Consider the following 19,109-nt stretch of genomic DNA (forward strand, 5'->3'; position numbering starts at 1 on the left):
CATCTACTGTTAACCAATTACCACTGATGTTGACATTAAATTCACATCAGTGACCATGAAACGAGTTGATGAAAGATCCACTGCCTCAGCTCAATGCCCACATGTGAGTTCAGTAATGTACTCAGAGCTCGGCAAAGTACTTCGAAGCATTTTACAATGTTTAGAACTCTAATTCCTATGAGTGACTTCAAACAGCATTTCTTCGCAGCGATGTCCCTGAGAAGTCTCACATTACAGTGGATGGATTAATTCTGAAATCTGTCACTTCTTAAACCCTTTAACTACGGTTGAATTCTGTGGAAGTCCACTGCAATCGAGCGTTACATACGGTGGACTGCTGTAGAAGTCGGCTGGGAAACAGACGTTCCATCCGGTGAACTACTGTAGCAGTTGGCATTGAGAAGGTCATTCTCTTCAGGAGACCTCATTATGCTTGAGCTCAGAATATGTTCTAAGATTCTAATGTTCTAAGATTCTACAACAAATTGATGTCAAGGGTATGGGATACTAGTCTTGTGGATCACTTCTACTACAGTTAATAGGGTTCCTTCCTGTTCCATTCACGTATGGAGCGCGGAAAGAATGATTGCTTGAATTCCTCTGTGCCTGTAGTAAGTATTCTAATCTTAACCTCACGACCACTGTGTTAGCCGTTTTTCTAAGTTAAAGCGTTATTGAAAGAATGTCCCTGGCCCTATCTAGCGGGCTTCTTGGAACGCTGAGCGGCGTTTGTTACCACTAGATGTCACGGGAATTCACTCTGCATTGTGCTACCGGCAAAAAATATTGCCCATTCAGGTTAGCAGTGCGGTGCGAGCGGAGACACTTTTGTTGTCGATATATAAAACCTATATTGTCTATTTCCTTGGCAGTAGGTGTTTCATTTTTAGTAAGTCCTTTAGTCTGAATATGAGCAAACATTTTTGCACAGCCGAAAAAGCGTTGAAGTTGCTATTAGGCATCGATTTCGAAGTGAGCAATGAAAGTGAATCTGACAATGATTCAGCAGCACGGCCAAGCGCTTCGGGACAACAATTACCTTGTGCAATGGCTTCAGATATACGTCTACGTCTGCATCTACACTCTCCAAACCAACGTGAGGTGCATGGCAGAAGGTACGTCCCACTGTACCAGTTATTAGGGTTCCTTCCCGTTCCATTCACGTATGGAGCGTGGAAAGAATGATTGCTTGAAAGCCTCTGTGCCTGTAATAAGTATTCTAATCTTAACCTCACGACCACTGTGTGAGCGGTACATAGGGAGTTGTAGTACATCCCTAGAGTAATCATTTAAAGCCAATTCTTGAAAATTCGTTACAAGAGTTTCTTGGAATATTTTACGTCTGCCTTCAAGAGTCTGCCATTTCAGTTCCTTCAGTATCTCTCCGACACTCTCCCATGGATTAAACAAACCTGTCACCATTCGTGCTGCCCTTCTCTGTATATGTTCAATATCCCTTCTTAGTCCTATCTGGTACGAGTCTCACACACTTGAGCAATATTCTAGGATGGGTCGCACAAGCGATCTGTTAGCAGTCTCTTTTGTAAACTGATTGCACTTCCCCAGTATTATACTAAAGTCTACTACCTGCTTTACCCACGACTGAAACTGTGTGATCATTCAATTTCATATCCTTACAAAGTGTAGCACCTAGGTATTTGTATGAGTTGGCCGATTCCAACAGTAATTATGGTCATAAGATACACAATTTTTGACGTTTTGTGAAGTGCAAAATTTTACATTTCTGAACATTTAAAGAAAGCTACCAAGCCCTGCACCAAGTTGAAATCTTATCAAAATCTGACTGAATATTTATGCAGCTTCTATCAGATAGTGCTTCATTATAGGTAATTGCATCATCTGCAAAAAGCCTGCTTTTACTATTAATATTGTCTTTAAGGTCATTAATAGACAACATGAACAGCAAGGTCCCAACACACTTCTCCCGGGCACACCCTAAGTTATTTCTACATCCGACAATGACTCTCCATCCAAGATAACTTGACCGAGAGAGGTGGCGCAGTGGTTAGACACTGGACTCGCATGCGGGAGGACGACGGTTCAATCCTGCGCCCGGCCATCCTGATTTAGGCTTTCCGTGATTTCCCTAAATCACTCCAGGCAAATGCCGGGATGGTTGCTCTGAAAGGGCACAGCCGACTTCGTACCCCACCCTTCCCTAATCCGATGAGACCGATGACCTCGCTGTCTGGTCTCCTTCCCCAAAAGCAACCAACCACCGAAGATAACTTGTTGCATTCTCCCTAGCAAAAGTCCTTAATTCAGTCACAAATTTCACTTGATATCCCATGTGATCGTACTTATGACCATAAGTGTGGCAATGAGTCAAATGCTTTTCGGAAATCAAGAAATGAAACATTTACCCGATAGCCTTGATCCAAAGCTTTCAGCATGACGTAAGAAAAGGGCTAGTTGGGTATCACATGATCGATGTTTTCGAAATCCATCCTAGTTGGCATTGAGAAGGTCATTTCTTTAGGATACCTCATTATGGTTGAGTTCAGAATGTGTTCTAAGATTCTAATGTTCGAAGACTCTACAACAAATTGATGTCAAGGGTATTGGACAGTGTTTTGTCGATCACTTCTACTACCCTTCTTGTAGACAGGTGTGACCTGTGCTTTTTCTGTTCGAGGTATCTATGATAGATTATAATGAGAAGATGGGCTAACGCAGCCGCAAATTCACTATAGAATCTGACAGGGATTCCAACGGGGCCTGGAGCTTAGTTCGATTTTAAGGACTTCAGCTGTTTCTCAACACCACCGACACTAATTCTTATTTCATTCATCTTTTCAGTGGTGTGAGGATTAAACTGGGGGAGTTCTCCTGGGTTTTCCTTTGTAAAGTAACATCTGAAAACGGAGTTAAGCATTTCAGCTTTTGCTTTGGTACCCTCAATTTCAATTCCTGTCTCATTTGCTAGGGATTGGACACTAACATTGCTGCCACTAACAGCCTTTACATACGATCAGAATTTTTTTGGACTTTGTGAAATGTCATTTGACAATATTCTGTTAGGTTAATCATTGAAGGCATCAAGCTTTGCTCTCTTGAAGCCAAACGGGTTTCGTTCAGCATTTCTCTATCTGCAGCCAAACGCTTTGTTTTACTATTAGTATGCAGTAGTCCCCCCCCTTCCCCCCCCCCCCCCCCCCCCCCCCCCCCCGCCGCCTCATGAACCATGGACGTTGCTGTTGGTGGGGAGGCTTGCGTGCCTCAGCGATACAGATAGCCGTACCGTAGGTGCAACCACAAAAGAAGGGATATCTGTTGAGAGGCCAGACAAACGTGTGGTTCCTGAAGAGGGGCAGCAGCCTTTTCAGTAGTTGCAGGGGGAACAGTCTAGATGATTGACTGATCTGGCCTTGTAACACTAACCAAAACGGCCTTGCTGTGCTGGTACTGCGAACTGTTGAAAGCAAGGGGAAACTACATCCGTAATTTTTCCCGAGGGCATGCAGCTTTACTGTATGATTAAATGATGATGGAGTCCTCTTGGGTAAAATATTCCGGAGGTAAAACAGTCCCCCATTCGGATCTCCGGGCGGGGACTACTCAGGAGGACGTCGTTATCAGGAAAAAGAAAACTGGCGTTCTGCGGATCGGATCGTGGAATGTCAGATCCCTTAATCGGGCAGGTAGGTTAGAAAATTTAAAAAGCGAAATGGATAGTTTAAAGTTAGATATAGTGGGAATTAGTGAAGTTCGGTGGCAGGAGGAACAAGACTTTAGGTCAGGCGAATACACGGTTATAAATACAAAATCAAGTAGGGATAATGCAGGAGTAGGTTTAATAATGAATAAAAAAATAGGAGTGCGGGTAAGCTACTACAAACAGCATAGTGAACGCATTATTGTGGTCAAGATAGACACGAAGCCCACGCCTACTACAGTAGTACAAGTTTATATGCCAACTAGCTCTGCAGATGACGAAGAAATTGAAGAAATGTGTGATGAAATAAAAGAAATTATTCAGAAAGTGAAGGGAGACGAAAATTTAATAGTCATGGGTGACTGCAATTCGGTAGTAGGAAAAGGGAGAGAAGGAAACGTAGTAGGTGAATATGGATTGGGGGGAAGAAATGAGAATTTTGCACAAAGCACAACTTAATCATAGCTAACACTTGGTTCAAGAATCATAAAGAAGGTTGTATTCACAGAAGAAGCCTGGAGATACTGACAGGTTTCAGATAGATTATATAATGGCAAGACAGAGATTTAGGAACCAGGTTTTAAATTTTAAGACATTTCCAGGGGCAGATGTGGACTCTGACCACAGTCTATTGGTTATGAACTGTAGGTTAAAACTGAAGAAACTGCAAAAAGGTGGGAATTTAAGGAGATGGGACCACGATAAACTGAAAGAACCAGAGGTCGTACAGAGTTTCAAGGAGATCATAAGGGAACAATTGACAGGAATGGGGGAAAGAAATACAGTAGAGGAAGAATGGGTAGCTTTGAGGGATGAAGTAGTGAAGGCAGCAGAGGATCAAGTAGGTAAAAAGATGAGGACTGCTAGAAATCCTTGGGTAACAGAAGAAATATTGAACTTAATTGATGAAAGGAGAAAATATAAAAATGCAGTAAATGAAGCAGGCAAAAAGAAATACAAATGTCTCAAAAATGAGATCGACCGGAAGTGCAAAATGGCTAAGCAGGCATGGATAGAGGACAAATGTAAGGATGTAGAGGCTTGTCTCACCAGGGGTAAGATAGATACTGCCTACAGGAAAATTAAAGAGACCTTTGGAGAAAAGAGAACCACTTGTATGAATACCAAGAGCTCAGATGGAAACCCAGTTCTAAGCAAAGATGGGTAAGCAGAAAGGTGGAGGGAGTATATAGAGGGTCTATTCAAGGACGATGTACTAGAGGACAATAGTATGGAAATTGAAGAGGATGTAGATGAAGATGAAATGGGTGATATGATACTGCGTGAAGAATTTGACAGGGCACTGAAAGACCTGAGTCGAAACAAGGCCTCGGGAGTAGACAAATTTCCATTATAACTACTGACAGCCTTGCGAGAGCCAGTCCTGACAAAACTCTACCATCTGGTGAGCAAGATATATGAGACAGGCGAAATAACCTCAGACTTCAAGAAGAATATAATAATTCCAATCCCAAAGAAAGCAGGTGTTGACAGATGCGAAAATTACCGAACTATCAGTTTAATAAGTCAGGGCTGCAAAATACTAACGCGAATTCTTTACAGACGAATGAAAAAACTAGTAGAAGCCGACTTCGGGGAAGATCAGTTTGGATTCCGTAGAAATATTGGAACACGTGAGGCAATACTGACCCTACGACTTATCTTAGAAGCTAGTTTAAGGAAAGGCAAACCTACGTTTCTAGCATTTGTAGACTTAGAGAAAGCTTTTGACAATGTTGACTGGAATACTCTCTTTCAAATTCTAAAGGTGGCAGGGGTAAAATACAGGGAACGAGAGGCTATTTACTATTTGTACAGAAACCAGATGGCAGTTATAAGAGTCGAGGGACACGAAAGGAAAGCAGTGGTTGGGAAGGGAGTGAGACAGGGTTGTAGCCTCTCCCCGATGTTATTCAATCTGTATATTGAGCAAGCAGTGAAGGAAACAAAAGAAAAATTCGGAGTAGGTATTAAAATCCATGGAGAAGAAATAAAAACTTTGATGTTCGCTGATGACATTGTAATTCTGTCAGAGACACCAAAGGACTTGGAAGAGCAGTTGAACGGAATGGATAGTGTCTTGAAAGGAGGATATAAGATGAACATCAACAAAAGCAAAACGAGGATAATGGAATGTAGTCGAATTAAATCAGGTGATGCCGAGGGAAATGAGGCACTTAAAGTAGTAAAGGAGTTTTGCTGTTTGGGGAGGAAAATAACTGATGATGGTCGAAGTAGAGAGGATAGAAAATGTTGACTGGCAATGGCAAGGAAAGCGTTTCTGAAGAATAGAAATTTGTTAACATCGAGTATAGATTTAAGTGTCAGGAAGTCGTTTCTGATAGTATTTGCATGGAGTGTAGCCATGTATGGAAGTGAAACATGGACGATAAATAGTTTGGACAAGAAGAGAATAGAAGCTTTTGAAATGTGGTGCTACAGAAGAATGCTGAAGATTAGATGGGTAGATCACATAACTAATGAGGAGGTATTGGATTAGGGAGAAGAGAAATCTGTGGCACAACTTGACTAGAAGATGGGATCGGTTGGTAGGATATATTCTGAGGCATCAATTAGTACTGGAGGGCAGCGTGGAGGGTAAAAATCGTAGAGGGAGACCATGAGATGAATACACTACGCAGATTCAGAAGGATGTAGGTTGCAGTAGTTACTGGGAGATGAAGAAGCTTGCACAGGATACAGTAGCATGGAGAGCTGCATCAAACCAGTCTCAGGACTGAGGACCGCAAGAACAACAATGCAGTAATCTCTGTTTCTTTAGGTGTTTCTTTGCAGTGACTGTATACCATGCGGATTCCCTCCCATTATGAACTGTTCTACTGGATACATATCTATCCAATGTGTGGCCAACTATTTTTTTAAACTTGAGCCAGATTTCCTGTTTATGCCCCTGACCTGTGCTAAAAGTTTCAAGTTCGTCATTGAGATATGGCATTACCAATTTTTTATCTAGTTCACTGATCATATACATCTTTCTGCTTGTTTCAGTTGTCTTTTGTACTTTGGTAATCATTGCTGCCGCACCCGTGTCATGGTCTCTGATACCAGTTTTGACATACACTTAAATTTTCCTAAAAATATCTCCCTATTTCTAATTTCAGGTTTGAACAAGCTTTCGTACCTAGTATTATGGGAGCTTCACTGCTTTTCTTGAGCACTTCAAGTTAAGGAAATTAGTCACGAATGCTTCAGCACTATACCATTTGGATTTTAATACTCTCACCAGCTGGAGGCATTTATTTCGATCTTACGCTGATACTCCTGGGTTTACCATAGCTATCGTTATCTGGAATGGATAGGGCCGCCCTAAATTGGTCAGGTGTGCACTACACATCAGAGGCTGCTTCTTAGGTAACTGACTGTGTGTGTAATGCACACAAGGGTTTTTAGATTAGGTGACCCGTATCGATGATGTTTCGTTGAGACAGTGGACCTTCGGCTCCGAAAGCCCATATCGTTGATGTTTCGTTGAATGGTTCGCACGCTGACACTTGTAGATGGCCCAGCACTGAAATCTGCAGCAATTTGGGGAAGGGTTGCACTTCGGTCACGACCACATTGTGGTAGTGGGTGGAGCGGGAAACAGTATTGATCGGGATCAGGATTGCAATATTGAGTGTGACCTGGTAAAAATAGCATCTGCAATGAACCATACAATTATTGGCTTGGTTCCTGCTTTCATGTGGTTGATCAGCTCCAATTGAACAGCTCTGTCAGGGGGATCAGTATGGAGCTAGATCAGCTGCTTTGGGCGGCATAGATTTGGTTCCTATTGATGGTATTGGTCTCATAAGACAAGGCCTGCATCTCAGTAGGAAAGGGAAGAGTTAACTGGCTGGAATGATAAAAAAAACTTTATGGGTGGGTGCACTGAAACTCATGGGAGTACCTCTGTTTTAGGCTAAGATCAGTGTTAATCGTCTAACATTGACTGCAATTAAGCTTAATGGAAAGCACAAACAGGCAATTATTAGAGATGTTAAAATATCACAAGATTCTCATAAAAGTAAGGGAAAAATAATTTTAGTATGTCACAAGATTCTCATAAAAGCACAGAGCAAAATAATGTTAGTATATTGCATTAGAATACCAGGGGACTAAAAAACAAAGTAAATGAGCTTCTTGTTTGTTTAGAAGATTTAGAAACTGATGGTGGAATAGATGTACTATGCCTGTCTGAATATCATATAGTCACAGGTATGAAAATAGTAAATGTAGGTGCATGTAAGCTTTCACACATGTAAGTAGAGACGCTATGGAGAGAGGAGGAGTTGCCATATATGCTAAACTCTGTCACACTTTGAATAATTTGGAAACTATAAAATTTTGTGCAGAGCAACATATAGAAGCATGTGCATGGGAGCTTAAACTAAATAATGGTATTTTTATAATTGTAGCTGTATATAGGTCTCCATTGGGAAATTTTCAGCTATTTTTGAAGAATTTGGATTCTTTGACGTGCTATCTGTCAGACAAGGGAAGCAAATTATTGCCTGTGGTGATTTCAATGTAGATCTTCTGAAATAGTCCGATAGAAAGCTTGATCTTGAAGTATTACTTGGTTCTTTCATTTCGACATCAGTTATTGATTTTCCTACTCAGGTGGTACAGGAAAGCAGCACAATGGTAGATAATGTTTTTATAGACTAAGATAAATTTAATCAAATAAAAACTTTATATGATATAGCTCCATACAGTTACAGAAAACCGTCCTCCAAAATCGTGCATTTATTTAACGATTTAACAACTGAAAATTTTAGGGAAAGCTTGCAATAGCTAGAATGGGATGCTATGTACAGGAACCTGATGCTAATTTAAAATTCAGCCTATTTCATGATGCTTTTGTGAGTATATTTGAAAAGAGTTTCCTAAGAAAATAGTGAAATATAATAGTAAGAAACCATCTAAAAAGCCATGGCTTACTAAAGGGATAAAAATATCTTGTAAACAGAAAAGGGAAATGTATCTCACAGCTAGGAGGAGCAATGATCCAGAAAGAGTAAAATATTATAAAAACTCTTCACTGTATTAAGAAAAGTTATTAAGAAGTCCAGAAGAATGTGCATTATGTCTGAGACTAGCACATCTGAAAACAAAATTAAAACAATTTGGAATATTGTTAAAAGGGAAACAGGACAACTGAGAGCACAGGAAGAATGTATTTCTATCAAACTCAATGAAAAGTTAGTTAAACAGGAGTCAGAAGTAGAAAATATTTTAATAATCATTTTTTAAGTGTTGTAGAGAAAATAGGACCCAGCTATTCATTAGAGAATGCAAGGCAGTATATGGAAGAGGCAGTACCCATGCAATTTGATAAAATGGGAACTCAACCCACCTCTCATACAGAAATAAGGAAAATAACAAATTCACTCAAAAGTAAAAGCTCACATGGAATTGATGGCATTTACAACAAAGTACTAAAAGCTTGTTCCCAACAGATAAGTAGGATTCTCAGCCACATATGTAGTAACTCACTGAAACAGGGCATTTTTCCAGATGGACTGAAATATGCTATTGTTAAACCATTGCATAAAAAAGGGGATAGGTCTGATGCTAACAACTACCACCCAGTCTCAATTCTGACAGCTTTTTCCAAAATTCTTGAAAAAGTAGTGTATTCAAGAGTAGCATCACATATTTGTAAAATGAAATACTAACAAAATGTCACTTTGGTTTTCAGAAAGGCTTTTCAACAGAAAATGCTATATATTCTTTCACTGATCGAATGCTAAATGCTTTGAATATCTGAACACCACCCATTGGGATACTTTGTGACCTCTCAAAGACTTTTGATTGTGTGAATCATGACATTCTTCTAGATACACTTAAGTATTGAGATATGAGTGGGACAGTGCACAAATGGTTTAAATCATATTTAACTGGAAGCATGCAGAAGGTTGAAATTAACAGTACAGACAGTCTGCAAAAACTGGCAGAGTCCTCTAAGTGGGGAGGTATCAAGAACAGTGTCCCACAGGGTTCAGTCTTGGGTACCTTATTGCTCTTAATATATATTAATGACTTGCCACCCTGTATTTATGAAGATGCAAAACTAGTTCTTTTTGCTGATGATACATGTATAGTAGTCACACCCAACAAACAAGAATCAGACGGTGAAATTGTAAATAACGTCTTTCAGAAAATTATTAAATGATTCTCTGCCACGTGGAGTCTCACTAAATTTTGAGAAAACATAGTATACAAAATTCTGTCCAGTAAATGGCATAACACCACTGATTAATATAGACTACGAACAGAAGTTTGTTGCTAAGGCAGAATATTCAAAATTTCTGGATGTGTGCACTGATGAGAAATTGAATTGGAGGGAACACATTGATGATCTGCTGAAACAGTTAGGTTCACTTACTTCTGCTATTAGGGTTATTGCAAATTTTGGTGATAAACATGTCAGTAAATTAGCCTAATACGTCTATTTTCATTCACTGCTTTCATATGGCATCATATTTTGGGATAATTCAGTATTAAGAGAAAAAGTATTCATTGTACGAAAGCCTGTAATCAGAATAAAAGCTGGAACCCACCCAAGAACACCTTTCAGACATTTATTTAAGTAACTTGGGATATTCACAGTACGCCGCGCGGAGTGGCCGAGCGGTTTGAGGCGCCATGTCACGGACTGCACTCCCCTCCCGCCGGTGGTTCGCGTCCTCCCTCAGGCATGAGTGTGTGTATTGCACTTAGCATAATTTAGTTTAAGATGAGTGTAAGTCTAGGGACCGATGACCTCAGCAGTTTGGTCCCTTAGAAATTCACACGCATTTGAACATTTGATATTCACAGTACCTTCGCAATATACATGTTCATTCATGAAATTTGTTATTAATAAGCGATGCCAATTCAAAAATAACATGGAAGTGTATAGCTACAACATTAGAAGGAAGGATGGACTTCACTATTCTGGGTTAAATCTGACTTTGGCACAGAAAGGGGTTAATTACAGTGCCACAAAAATCTTTGGTCATTTGCCAAACAGCATTAAAAGTCTGACACATAGGCAACTAAAATATAAAAAAAATTAAAGCATTTCTAAATGTCAAATCCTTCTACTCAATAGATGAATTCTTAGATATGAAGTATTTAAAAAATAGTGATTTTGTGTAAAGAAAATTTATTTTAAAGTAACACATTCCACATCATTACGAAATGTATTCATGATCTATGGAACAAGTACTAATGTAAGTATGTGCGTATGTATGTAACTATCAAGTGAAAAATCGGGTTAACTATTCGTTTAAACCTGAGCCACAGTTCTTCTACATGCTCCTCTCCAGAGGTAAATGTTTCTAGTTGCTTACTGAGATACGACACTACTGCATATTTATCTAGTCTGCAGAAAATATGAGTCCCATAGTTGAGGGCAAGGGACCCCCCCCCCCCCCCCCGGCTCCCCATAGCTCTCATGACATAGAAGCATGCGAAGAAGTGTAACAGCTGTTTTGTAAAATGTTTTCTCTATTAGCATGCTTTGCTCAATAGTAAACTGCTTGATTAGACACACAAGGAAGAAATGTGAGAGATTCAGAATGAAGCAACAATACAATGTTTATGGAAATCGAAATGATACACAATGTGGCCAATCGATAAACAAAAATACACTCCTGGAAATGGAAAAAAGAACACATTGACACCGGTGTGTCAGACCCACCATACTTGCTCCGGACACTGTGAGAGGGCTGTACAAGCAATTATCACACGCACGGCACAGCGGACACACCAGGAACCGCGGTGTTGGCCGTCGAATGGCGCTAGCTGCGCAGCATTTGTGCACCGCCGCCGTCAGTGCCAGCCCGTTTGCCGTGGCATACGGAGCTCCATCGCAGTCTTTAACACTGGTAGCATGCCGCGACAGCGTGGACGTGAACCGTATGTGCAGTTGACGGACTTTGAGCGAGGGCGTATAGTGGGCATGCGGGAGGCCGGGTGAACGTACCGCCGAATTGCTCAACACGTGGGGCGTGAGGTCTCCACAGTACATTGATGTTGTCGCCAGTGGTCGGCGGAAGGTGCACGTGCCCGTCGACCTGGGACCGGACCGCAGCGACGCACGGATGCACGCCAAGACCGTAGGATCCTACGCAGTGCCGTAGGGGACCGCACCGCCACTTCCCAGCAAATTAGGGACACTGTTGCTCCTGGGGTATCGGCGAGGACCATTCGCAACCGTCTCCATGAAGCTGGGCTACGGTCCCGCACACCGTTAGGCCGTCTTCCGCTCACGCCCCAACATCGTGCAGCCCGCCTCCAGTGGTGTCGCGACAGGCGTGAATGGAGGGACGAATGGAGACGTGTCGTCTTCAGCGATGAGAGTCGCTTCTGCCTTGGTGCCAATGATGGTCGTATGCGTGTTTGGCGCCGTGCAGGTGAGCGCCACAATCAGGACTGGATACGACCGAGGCACACAGGGCCAACACCCGGCATCATGGTGTGGGGAGCGATCTCCTACACTGGCCGTACACCACTGGTGATCGTCGAGGGGACACTCAATAGTGCACGGTACATCCAAACCGTCATCGAACCCATCGTTCTACCATTCCTAGACCGGCAAGGGAACTTGCTGTTCCAACAGGACAATGCACGTCCGCATGTATCCCGTGCCACCCAACGTGCTCTAGAAGGTGTAAGTCAACTACCCTGGCCAGCAAGATCTCCGGATCTGTCCCCCATTGAGCATGTTTGGGACTGGATGAAGCGTCGTCTCACGCGGTCTGCACGTCCAGCACGAACGCTGTCCAACTGAGGCGCCAGGTGGAAATGGCATGGCAAGCCGTTCCACAGGACTACATCCAGCATCTCTACGATCGTCTCCATGGGAGAATAGCAGCCTGCATTGCTGCGAAAGGTGGATATACACTGTACTAGTGCCGACATTGTGCATGCTCTGTTGCCTGTGTCTATGTGCCTGTGGTTCTGTCAGTGTGATCATGTGATGTATCTGACCCCAGGAATGTGTCAATAAAGTTTCCCCTTCCTGGGACAATGAACTCACGGTGTTCTTATTTCAATTTCCAGGAGTGTATATTACGCAATTCAGAACCGTCGTGCTTTCTCAAGGACTCTTTAGTAGAGAAGGTGAGGGACAAAAAGTATACGTGTTCGGCGCTGCTTCTTAATGATTTGTGTTGACCCATTCTTCTTCACTGAGAGGATTCGACAGGGCGTGTACTTATTGAAACAATGGTTGATGCCAAGCTCTCAGTAGGGAAGGGAGGATAGGCTCTTATTTTACAACATGACAAGAGCCCACGGTGTTGGCACATTAACATCCAGACTAACCTAAACTGACACTGGTTTTGTATCGGCATAAGACAATTTCTGCACGTGACTGCCCAACTCGCTGGCCCTTTCAGTAGATGATTTCTGCATACTGGTGGAAGTTACATTAAGGGTAAAGCCTGTGTCTTTCTGTTTCCAGTGAGGTCACTGAAACCGAGAAGGATGAAAAACCACTACCAAACACATCCAAACATATCATGTCAGATCTACTTGAGAAGGTTTGATGAAAACTGGAACATCAATGGACCCAATATAGCAGAAATCTTGAACTAGCTTCTTTGAGAAACTGGAAATACAGCCTCACGAAATTGTCAGATAATTAACAACAATTCTGTATGTCCCCGGGCTACAGTTAGCCCTAATCAGCTGAGTGTAATCTAAGGAGTCTGCACCTAATTTTCGAACACCCTGCAAGTGCTAGGCCTAAAGTTCAGTACTTCCGAACTCTGCGTCCGCTGTATGGCAGTCTCTGCCTCTGTGGGTCAAGACAGAGGGTCTCTGTTCAAACAAAATGTCTCGCTGAATCCACTGTGCCTCTAATTTGGCATGGAAAACACGACTGCTGTGTATGTCATGAAGACAAGAGGATATCTACAGGGTGTCCAAATCTTTTGTTACAATTACACACACGGCAGTGGATCCTAAAGTATTTTGAGACTAGGAATCAAAGGGCAGCAATGAGTACCTGAGGCAGTATAGTCTCGAAAAAGTTTTGTGTGAGGCATGTGTTTGCAAACTGCTTATGTTTCACAGGGGTGTAAATACAGTTATGTGGGTCCTTGGGCATATACATAAGGTGATCCCCCGTATATGACTATTCCCACTTCGCCCCATTCTCAACTCAACAAAACGTCGCCCACACGTCTCCTATAGCCAACCATCCTCTCCCCCCTGTCCCTCCACACACTACATTACGTCATTACCCGGACCACTCTTCTCTCACTCGTGTCAAACAGATAAATAAACAAAAAAAAAACAGTCTGTTTCATTTTAAATGCTTTGGAGAAGCGTAATACAATCTTAACAACTTTTTCCAGATTTATCCATACATAAACAACTGTTCGTCACTGCTAAGCGGGTCGAAGACTTTTTCCAGTCACTCGTTGACCAGTATGGTGTGGCAATATAAGATAGCAAAAGGAAAGCTGACGTTTTAAATTTGGTGTTTAAGAAATTGTTCACCCAGGAGAATCGTGCAAACATAGCCAGCACCTGAACAGGGATATTGCTGCCACGTGTGAAAATTTCAAGTGCCTCCTCCTCCCCCCCCCCCCCCCCTCCCCCGGTTCAGCCACATCCTTGCATTTTCACAATGTCCTTCATCCACGACATTTTATTTTCACAAGCCACACTTAGTCTTTATGACCAGGTTCGGGGCACCTGTCAGTAAAACCTTTACAGTATAATACGTTTTGAGTTATAACTCAAAAATTAATTATGTCGACGAAAATTAAGTTATGTGACTCTCAGAGTGTATAACTAAAATCTGTTTACTTTCTCTCGTTCCTGAGAAGCGGGAAGAGTACAGTGAAAGACGTGAAGCAGCCAGCATTGCTGAGAACTGCATTGGCGGTATCGGTGGCGCATACAAAGTGGAACGTAAAAGGACGGCGAGACACTTACATATAAATGTTTCATTTATTGCAAAAAGCGGATAAATCATCAGTACCTATTTAGTGTATGCGCAGTACATAAAGGAAAACCGGCTATGGTCGAATATCAAGATGGCGTACTTTCCGACATGCCAAGATCTCTATTTACAGCTCAAAACAAGCTGTTTCGACAGATCTTGGTTTACTTAATGAAATAATAATTAAATCAAGACCCTGAACTGTCGACAGGCGTTGATATACATCAACAGGGACAGTTGAAAACGTGTGTCCCGACCGGGACTCGAACCCCGGATCTCCTGCTTACATGGCAGACGCTATATCCATGTGAGCCACCGAGGGCACAGAGGATAGTGCTACTGCAGGGATTTATCCCTTGCACGCTCCCCGTGAGACCCACATTCCCAACTTAATGTCCACACACCACATTCGTAGTGCCCCTGCGTATATCAACGCCTGTCGATAGCTTAGGGTCTTGATTTAATTATCATTTCATTCTAAGAGAGCTACATGGTCACCGATGGTATCTGTTCTTTCGGACAAGTCCGTCTTCGTGTATTTATTTACTGTAGCGAAAAGCACCACTTAAATCCTATAGGAAGTTGTTGGAACGCGAACACTGTGAAATACTATGAAACAGGATAAACAGTTCGTGCTCCAGCGCCAAAAAAAGTGTGATAGATTTTTTTCAATATGATTTTAGTACCGATATCTACTGATTATCGTTTCATCACTGGGAAAGAAAAGGGAATGACGGAACACTTAAAAGAAGTTACAGAAAAGAAAAGAAAATGTACAGGTGCGTGGCAAGAAGGACAGTAATGTAAATAGTATTAATGGAATACCCAAAGGAGAGGGAGTGGCCGGAAAGGATTCCATGCACCTCTCCATGTGTATGCACCGCTTAATCGCCATGTCCGGAATGAAAAGTCTGTGGTATGTGACGGCAGTGCGTATTTTCCTAGGCTTTATTTATCTACTACGAAGTATTTTTCTCAGCGATACTGCTACAGATGTTTAAGGTTGGTGTATAACAACTATTTGGCCATCATACGCTAATATTCATCTTGACTTCTTTACTATAAAGTTTTTCGCTTCTGTAGGGCCTTTCAAGGTGACGTGAGTACATTTCAGTGTTGTGAAGGCACACGGTAGAAACTGAGTTCGCACATTGCCATTAACAAGCTTTGCTATTTTGGAAGATGCACCCAACGTGACCAACTCCAGAGGTTCATTCGTCACTTCTTTCACGACACCGTAGGCAATTTACAGTAAGACTCCAGATTTTATGAACGATTTGTATTTCCAGCCTATTCTCACACTTATTCATTTATGCAAAGCTTTCGTTGTCTTGTTTAATTCATTCTTTTGGAACCATATTAAAATTTAACATTTTGCCGCTGTCAAAAAACTGGATCCCTGGGCAGTGGCACGATTACTGCCCCCCCCCCCCCCCCCCCCACCCTTCAGCCTTCGGCCCCCAGAGCCACCTCTGAACCTACCTTTGTTAACCATCGCACAGACTTCTTTGTGGAGGACATACTAGTAGCCATCCCTGCCGTAGATAAGCAACTGAAGAAGTCAGATCAGGATGGAATCACAGGTCGGTTTTACATTTATCGCGAATCTCTTACCCAGCACAAAGTCCTAACTGACTGGAAAAAAGCACACTTGACTCTCGTGTTAAGAAGGTTAAAAGAATGGACCCTCAAAATCACAGACCAATATTCTTAACATCTGTTTCCTGCAGAATCCTTGAATATATTCTCAGTTCGAATATAATAAATTTCCTTGAGATGGCAAAGTTTCTGTCCACAAATCTGCACCGACGCTCTTCCGAAACTCAGCTTGCCCTTTTCTCACTCGATATCCTGCGAACCGTCTATGAAAGACAACAGGCAGATTCCACATTCCTACTAAAGCGGTTGACACGGTATCCCACTATAGAAGTTAACGAAGGCTCGAGCATATGTGAGTGGCTCGAAGAATTCTTAAGTAACGGAAGCCAGTACGTTTTCCTCGACGGCGAGTGTTCATCTGAGACGAGGGTATCGTCAGATGTGCCCAGGGAAGTGTGATAGGACCGCTGCTATTCTCTGCATACATAAATGATTTGATGGACAGGGTGAGCGGCAATCTGCGGTTGTCTGCTGATGATGCTGTGCTGTACGGGAAGATGCCGTCGTTGGGCGACTGTAGGAGGATACAAGTTAGAGAAAATCTGCAGTTGGTGTTTTGAGTAGAAGCTAGCTCTAAATGTAGAAACTTAAAAGTTAATGCAGATGAATGGGAAAAACTCTCTCATAATGCTCGATTATTACACAATCAGTGTGCTGCTTGACACAGTCACAGTGATTGAATGTGTAGGCATAACGTTGCATATGCGAATGGTCGATTTCATTTGATTGGGAGAATTTTAGGAACGTGTGGTTCGTCGGTGAAGGATACCCCGGGTACGATGATAGTGCGACCCTTATTGACCACTGCTGTAGTGTTTGTGATCCGCATCGACGCAATTCAGAGGCGGGGCTGCTAGATTTGTTACCGTTAGGTTCGATCACCACGCAAGTACGTATTGCGCAGATGATTCGGGAACGCAAATCGGATTCCCTGGAGGGAAGGCGACGTTCTTTTCGAGGAAGACTTATGAGAAGATTTAGAGAACCGGCACTTCACGCTGACTTGAACGATTCTCCTGTAGCTAACGTACATTTCGCATAAGGACAACGAAGACAAAAGAAATTAGGACTCGTACGAAGTCATATAGGCAGTCATTTTTCCCCTCGCTCTCTTTGTGTGTGGAACTAGGTACCCTCCGCCATGCAGCATACGGTGGCTTATGGAGTATTTACGTAGATGTAGATCACTGCAAGTAACAAACACTGCACACTACCTAAGGTACATTTTAATTAAATACAAGACCATCTGTTTCCTATGAGAATATTTATTTAACTACACTCCTGGCCATTAAAATTGCTACACCAAGAAGAAATGCAGATGATAAACGGGTATTCATTGGACAAATATATTATACTAGAACTGACATCTGATTACATTTTCACGCAATTAGGGTGCGTAGATCCTGAGAAATCAGTACCCAGGACAACCACCTCTGGCCGTAATAAAGGCCTTGATACGCCTGGGCATTGAGTCAAACAAAGCTTTGATGGAGTGTGCAGGTACATCTGCCCATGCAGCTTCAACACAATACCACATTTCATCAAGAGTAGTGACTGGAGTATTGTGACGAGCCAGTTGCTCGGCCACCATTGAACAGACGTTTTCAATTGGTGAGAGATCTGGATAACGTGCTGGCCAGAGCAGCAGTCAAACATTTTCTGTATCCAGAAAGGCCCGTACAGGACCTGCAACATGCGATCGTGCATTATCCTGCTGAAATGTAGGGTTTCGCAGGGATCGAATGTAGGGTAGAGGCACGGGTCGTAACACTTCTGAAATGAAACGCCCACTGTTCAAAGTGCCGTCAATGCGAACAAGAGGTGACCGAGACGTGTAACCAGTGGCACCCCATACCACACGACGGGTGATACGTCAGTATGGCGATGACGAATACACGCTTCCAATGTGCGTTCACCGCGTTGTCGCCAAACACGGATGCGACCATCATTATGCTGTAAACAGAACCTGGATTCATCCGAAAAAAAATGACGTTTTGCCATTCGTGCACCCAGGTTCGTCGTTGAGTACACCATCGTAGGCGCTCCTGTCTGTGAAGCAGCATCAAGCGTAACCGCAGCCATGGTCTCCGAGCTGATAGTCCATGCTGCTGCAAACGTCGTCGAACTGTTCGTGCAGATGGTTGTTGTCTTGCAAATGTTCCCATCTGTTGACTCAGGGATCGAGACGTGGCTGCACGATCCGTTACAGCAATGTGGATAAGATGCCTGTCATCTCGAATGCTAGTGATACGAGGCCGTTGGAATCCAGCACGGCGTTCCGTATTACCCTCCTGATCCCACCGATTCCATATTCTGCTAACAGTCATTGGATCTCGACCAGCCGTGCGGTTCTAGCGCTGCAGTCCGGAACCGCGGGGCTGCTAAGGTCGCAGGTTCGAATCCTGCCTCGGCCATGGATGTGTGTGATGTCCTTAGGTTAGTTAGGTTTAAGTAGTTCTAAGTTCTAGGGGACTGATGGCCTAAGATGTTAAGTCCCACAGTGCTCAGAGCCATTTGATCTCGACCAACGCGAGCTGCAATGTCACGATACGATAAACCGCAATCGCGATAGGCTACAGTCCGACCTTTATGAAAGTCGGAAACGTGATGGTACGCATTTCTCCTCCTTACACGAGGCATCACAACAACGTTTCACCAGGCAACGCCGGTCAACTGCTGTTTGTATATGTAAATGGGTTGGAAACTTTCCTCATGTCAGCATGTTGTAGGTGCCACCACCGGCGCCAACATTGTGTGAATGCTCTGAAAAGCTAATCATTTGCATATCACAGCATCTTCCTGTCTGTTAAATTTCGCGTCTGTAGC

At 42.8% G+C, this 19,109-nt stretch overlaps 1 protein-coding gene across 2 annotated transcripts in view; it reads right to left on the minus strand.

Moving 5' to 3' along the window:
• The window catches only part of LOC126481242 (uncharacterized), a 637,746-nt gene that overhangs the window by 37,689 nt on the left and 580,948 nt on the right, over window positions 1–19,109 (minus strand). The gene's annotated exons all lie outside the window — the stretch shown is intronic.

The sequence above is a fragment of the Schistocerca serialis genome, chromosome 5 (genome assembly GCF_023864345.2).
Source record: "Schistocerca serialis cubense isolate TAMUIC-IGC-003099 chromosome 5, iqSchSeri2.2, whole genome shotgun sequence".
Taxonomy (NCBI): Eukaryota; Metazoa; Arthropoda; class Insecta; order Orthoptera; family Acrididae; genus Schistocerca; species Schistocerca serialis.